The sequence below is a fragment of the Diabrotica virgifera genome, chromosome 1 (assembly GCF_917563875.1).
Source record: "Diabrotica virgifera virgifera chromosome 1, PGI_DIABVI_V3a".
NCBI lineage: Eukaryota > Metazoa > Arthropoda > Insecta > Coleoptera > Chrysomelidae > Diabrotica > Diabrotica virgifera.
In genome coordinates this window covers 300,348,939-300,355,549 of record NC_065443.1, presented here as the reverse complement: position 1 = coordinate 300,355,549, position 6,611 = coordinate 300,348,939, and the positions used below count along the sequence as shown (strand labels likewise).

At 31.2% G+C, this 6,611-nt stretch overlaps 1 long non-coding RNA gene across 2 annotated transcripts; it reads right to left on the bottom strand.

The window, feature by feature from the left end:
• Window positions 1-423: 423 nt before the first annotated feature.
• LOC126885701 (uncharacterized) lies at window positions 424-4,602 on the bottom strand. 2 transcript variants are annotated; one of them, XR_007698434.1, is made up of 4 exons: window positions 4,517-4,602; window positions 3,561-4,472; window positions 2,698-2,854; window positions 426-1,190 (listed from the first exon to the last, which is right to left on the bottom strand). It is a non-coding gene; the product is annotated as an uncharacterized LOC126885701 (long non-coding RNA). The 2 variants fall into 2 exon arrangements; XR_007698433.1 differs by having other exon boundaries at window positions 424-1,190; window positions 3,561-4,569.
• Window positions 4,603-6,611: the final 2,009 nt, after the last annotated feature.

Sequence of the window (6,611 nt, the reverse complement as noted above, 5' to 3'; positions counted from 1 at the left end):
ATTTATATATATCAAATATCTGCTATAAAAACGTTAAATAATAGGTTAAATGTACAAGATTCAAAAAATTTCAAAACACCAATAGAAAAGAACTTGAATTTAAAAAGAAATGTTGAAGAAAATAATATGACAAAATTACCTTATAAGGAACTACTAGGAAGTCTTAGGTATGGAATGATGAGAACAAAAAACCAGATATTTGTTTTAGTATTAGCTATTTTTGTCAATTTCAAGACTGTGCAACAGATGAACATTTTAAACATGTTTTAAGAGTTCTAAAATATCTAAAAACCACTGTTAGTTATAAGTTGTATTTTTACTGTACTTCTGACAACTTGGTAGCTTATAAAGACGCCGACTGGGCTAATCCCTAATAACACAAAACATTCCATGAATGTTCCTAGAATGTACACACAGGACATTGAAAACATTCCTGGAATGTCCCCAAATGCACACGAATGTCCCTGGAAAGTCCCAGGAAAGTGCTGTGTCAGCATTTTAAATATTCTTAGAATGTTCTGTTGGAACATTCCATGAATGTCTACGAATGTTCTTTGGACATTCACAGTCTATTTTTTAGACTGAATGTCTTGTTGGAACATTCCATGAATGTTCTTTGGACATTCACAGTATATTTTTAGACTGAATGTCTTGTTAGAACATTCCATGAATGTCTACGAACGTTCTTTGAACATTCACAGTATATTTTTTAGACATTCACTGAAATATATCGTCAGTAATGTGACAATACCTCCTATATGTTTTTTCATGAGGTTTGCAGGAGACGAAAAACATTTTTTAAGGTCACTTTCTGTTTTCGTACGTATTCTGACTTTTTTGTAGTAAATAGATAGTTGAATTTACTGCAAAACAAGTCAAAAAATATATGAAAACAGGAGGTGGCCGAAACAAGTTTTTAGTCTATCTTACAAATCTCTTGAAAAAAACAGATAGGAGGTATTGTCACATCACTGACGATATGTGGCCATACCAAATAATACATCCTTGATAAATATAAACATTTTTATTGCAAAAAATCTTTACATACATTTTTTAATGTAATTTACTGACATTCCTAAATATTATAAAAAAATGTGTCACATTTGCTTTGTAAACCTTTCTTTTGCTTTTCGTAGCCACATATTCCGTTTCCTTTCTGGTTTTTTGTAGACCACTTCTCTCAGCTGATTCTAAAAGAAAATAAAATAAAAGGTAATTTTTCTATCCTTTACAATTGGACGGCGTTATGCATAACTCGACCAAGCGCCAAAACATAGTTTTGAGATAAATGGCTTCAAAGTTTTTCGTTTCTTTGTTGCTTAATGGTCGCTTAATGGTAAGTGGAATAATGTCGCTTGGTTTAATTTTGTTTTTCTTAGTAACCGTTAACGTGACAATAACAGGGATTTTTTCCAAGACAGTTTTAGCTATGTGTCACCAGAATCCGCTGTTATCTCAATATTAAAGAAATGGCGCTTGGTCGAGTTATGCATAACGCCGTCCAATTAACAATCAGAAGAAATATTATTTACAGGTAATAATACGCATAAATAATAATAATAAAAAAATAAATATTAAATAATATTTAAATAAATAATATTTAATAAATAAAATAATAATAATGAACATTTTGTATTTTGACAACGACATCCGACGTGGAAGTAGAAACCTTAATAAAATTATTTTTTCAAGTAAATTGTGGCTTATTTCCTCATTAGAATAGTTAATTACAAAAAAGCCACAAAGAAATAGATTTTTCACAAACAAATAAGTATTTAGTATTCATTATATTTATTGTTTTTATTATTTACTTTAATGTCCTACTGGTACATTATTTGACAAATAATGACATTTCGAAGTCTGTTAAGTATGATATAACGCCCTTGGGCATTAAATTTAAATAACGACTTAGATACTGTCAAGTTGACAAATATCAACCTAAGTAAAACTATGGTTACCACAATTATGTTACTACTGTTACTGGTAAATGTACTTATTTAAAAACTAATCAATTCAAAATTCATTCAAATTTTTCGCATATAAAGAATAATTTAGTCAGACATTAAACGTTGAAGGCACCACAGGTATTATAATAATAACGCTTTCGGTCAACGTATATCCCTCAGGCCCTTGTTAAAAACACCATTGACCTCAAGCGTTATTATCCTTATAATACCCTTGGTACCTTAATAACTGTAACATAAGATTATACCTTAATTCTTGTTTTCTATTTCTGATGTTTTTATTTATTTACATTGAATATTAATTTGTTTTGTTGTATAATCTACTTCGCAATAATTATGTGATATATTTGACTTAAAATGAATTCAAAAATTTTTTGCAGTTGGGCAACAATGTCAACTTAGATCTCCGATGTAGATAATGAATTACAACAGTATCTATATTGTACAGACTGTATTATTAATTAGGTTATTTATTTATTTATTTATTGAAATATACATCCACCAGGTATAAACCCATAAAGGTGTACATAAGAAAACTACATACATTGACTGAACACTTGATGACAAAATATAAAATAAAATAAAGAATAACCAAAAATGTTTCTGTTGTTAATACACATACACAATAATAAACAAAGACCTTAATAAAGAAAAATAACATGGCATCAATTCGATAAGCTATTGCGTATTTCGCGTTTAAAGATGTTAAAACCAAGAAAAAAAATGCATATACCTGTGTGACATAAGCTATTGGAACAGCACAGTCTCTTAAACGAACAGATGAAAGTGAAGTTCTGTCAATATCTTTTCTAAAATGTGTTTTGAACATACTCCTCTATTAACAAATCTGATCTATACTTCATGTCTTCTTCGCAGGATCTTCTGGAAAGCTAAAAATACAAAATATATGCATTACTAAGCATTATTAACAAATTTTAGTTTTAAATAAAAAATATGATTAATGGACTCACAAAATATTATAAAACAGCTTAGAAATTGTTTATTAGTATAGTCGGTTCCCCAAACTCTGACACAACTGGCTAGTGATTTTAGTAGGTAATTTTTTTTGTTTTTGGCCAATTTTGCCAAAATTACAGTAATTATTAACTATTTAGTTATTATTTTTTTTTTGCCAATTTTACCAAATTGGCAAAATTATTTACTAAAATCACTAGCCAGTTGTGTCTGAGACTGAGTTTAGCAAATCGACTATAATATTCTGTGTATTCATTAGTTGGTACTGCATATTAGAGTGTGTGGTCTACCATCCTATTTATAAAGGCATACATTAGCAAAAACGCAAAAAGAATTACTTTAGTTTTACAAATCCTATTAGGATCTCTATTTACTATTTTAGTTAGGAATAAGCGAAGTTTGTGGCTTATTCACAATTATTATTAAAATAATAAATGGATATGACCAATTATTAACTTATAAAATAAAATAATAATTCTTCTGATTTATGCCTTTTATTCACTTTGTTATATCTAGGTTACTTAAAAGATTTTTTATGAATAGTATTATTAGGGTATTAATAGTATTAATTTATTTTCTGAAATACAGGGCATGCCTTCGTTTACATATTTGCATACTAACCTTTTAATAGGGCTTTTCATTCACAGTCATTTGTTTGGAGCTTCTGTCATAATTGAAACGTTATTCCTGCAGATTTTTTTATCTACATTTGTTTCTGCTACTCCAACTGCGTTAAAAACAGGACACCATTTTATTCACTATGTTAATAATACTATTAAAGCTATTATAAAAGTATCCGAATTAAAAAATATTCTTAAAAAGCACAAATAATACAAACAACTATCCACCCACGGCAAAGCAAGGTGGCCAAAGATGAACACAAAGATGAAGATGCCAAGATGGCCGAAGCGAGGTCGTTGGTTGGTCGTTTTTAGTCACGTGATGCCCTCTCAAGCGCCATGCACAAAAATATATGCACGGCGAATTTGAAAATGAACGCAAAAGAAATAAATATAAATGCCTCTCTTGGGTTTTGCATAAGTTATAAGTATTTTTTTATTAACAAAATCGCATTCCAAATTGAATATTCGCGAACAATAATTTTTATTACACTTGTATGTTTATAATAGGTTTGTTCCAACACGACCGAGAACCGTCACGAAACGGTAATGCTCCTGCGCAGTAAACAAAATCCGTTCCAACAAAAATATGATCGTCATCGGATCGTCCTTCCCACTGTTCCAACAAGAATTGTGATCTTTCGGTGACGGTTTCGTGATGATCATTTCAGTAATCGGGCAAATGCATAATGTGCTGGTTAGACTGACTTGCACACTAGGACTTAATTCTTTAAAGTTTTTGAGCCTTTGATCGACTAAAAGCACACAAGCTGTCACCAATAAAAATGACAAATATTGTTTACCGTCATGGGACGATAACTGGGCGATACAATTACGAACATGCGCACAACAAACGGTACAAGTAGTTTCGTGACGGTTTCTGGACCGTCCAAAAGTTCATGTTGGAACAAACCTATTATTGTATTAATTGAACTTGGGAAACTCTTTAAATTTGACATATTATTGCACTGTAGGCCTAAAGTGTCACTTAGTTTGTCTGGTATGTTATAAGTAATGTTGTATCTGTTACACGTATGTATTATTTCGCAACTTAAAATATAGGAACATTGGTAGTATGTTCACAGAATGTCTTATGGTAACATTCCAGGAATAATTTAAACAGATGTTCACCGAATGTTCCCTAAATGTCCAGGACATTCAAATATTGATAGAACTTTGGTAGTACATTCCTGGAATGTTGTGTGTTGTTAGGGATAATGTTAATGATAGAAAATCCATAAGTGGAATCCAAATATTTGGGATAGCAATTTTTTTTGAGTTCCAAAAAACAAACATTTGTGACTTGTCAGAGTCAGAGTTTGTAGCAGTTTGCACTGCATCATGTGAATTTTTATATATTAGAAACTTGCTATCAGATTTAGAAATTAATATACAATTGCCAGTTTGTTTGTTTGAAGACAACCAAAGCACTATTAAATTACTTCACAACTTTGAGAATAACAAAAGATGCAAACATATAGATGTTAAGACTAACGCTCGGTTTCATAATTAGCTAAAGTGGACTTTAAATTTTAAGTTGGTACCTTTATCAATGCAATTCATATGGGTAAATGTCAACGTTAAAGTGAACTTTAGTTAATGTTCACTTTGATTGTATAGTAAATAGTAGCTTGATAAAATTAGAATATATTCCTACAGAGAGTCAGCTGGCAGATGTGTTTACTAAGGCATTAAGTAATGAAAAATTTTGTAGATTTGTGAAAATGTTAAATTTAATTTGAGTTTTTTATTTCACTACGAAGCATTCTACATTCTACAGGTTTGAGGGAGGGTGTTAGAGTACACTGAAGTATGTGAACAAACCTTTAGAATGTTGTGTTGGTATCAGTGAATGACAAGTTCCTGTTCTTTGTAAGAACTGCCATGTAACCTAATATAAAATGGAAGTTGTAGCACATGTTCAAATGTCGAATAAAGAAGTTAAATAATTCACTACGAAGTATTAATTACAAGATTACCTGAAGAACAAACTCTAACAATCACTATTTCTCCATGTATTTTTATAGTGAACAACACAACAAATAGGTTGATATGGCATTTTTTTTTAATATCCCATTTAATCATACACTAAATCGTCCTTACAAGCATTTCAACCAACGGCCACCATGAGCAGGTCGGTAGATTTTGCTTTGACAGTTTGTTGTTTGTTACGCTCGGAGCGAATCCGGATTTTCGTATCCGACAATCGCAACCATGTGACTAGCCTCTAAATAGCAACTAGGAAAAGAGACGATTTTCGTATGTCGGAAATCGGATACATAGGACTCCGCCCTAAGGCTTTTCTCTAGTGTGCACTCTCAAATGAATTTTCAATTTAAGCGGCAGTTTCACATAGCAGTTCACTGTTATCACAGTGACTGTTAGGTAGGCGTGGTTTGACTGTCACCTTTTCTTCGTTGTGAATCATACCACTTCGATCGCAGTAGATTGTTATAAGAATTACAGCGATAAGTAGAAATAATTCTAGTTTTGCTATCGCAGTAACTTATTTATAAAATAAAAATGGCGAAATCTGGCGAAAACACATTACGTTCTCGGACGAAAAAAATGTTTTTATTCATTTAAGAGAAAGAATGCAATTGCAAAAATTGCGAAAAAGATGGGTATAGATTATAGATAAAGAAATCATAAAAAATAAGATAGCATCCATAAGAGCAACGTATCTACTAGAAAAAAAGAAAATTCATGATAGCCAACCAACAGGAATGAGCACAAATGATTATTTACTACTGTCCAACAGTGCTATGGTTTTAATGGTTCTGTTAATAAATTATTTTCCATGTCAAAGCCAGGTCTGTTTACAGTGTGTTCACCCAATATCTTTTTTTACTGTATGTTCGTTTCGCCACCGAGGGTACTTTTTTTCCATAATATTTTTTTTCTTCAATAGTAATAAATAAGTTGTTACACCATCTACACCTTTTTTTATTCGGCGCCATCTTTAAAAACTGACTATTTCATTTTGAACATACGGGTAGTAAATCAATAGATAGCAGTAAAACCCATCGCAGTAGATATATCCCCACCGCTA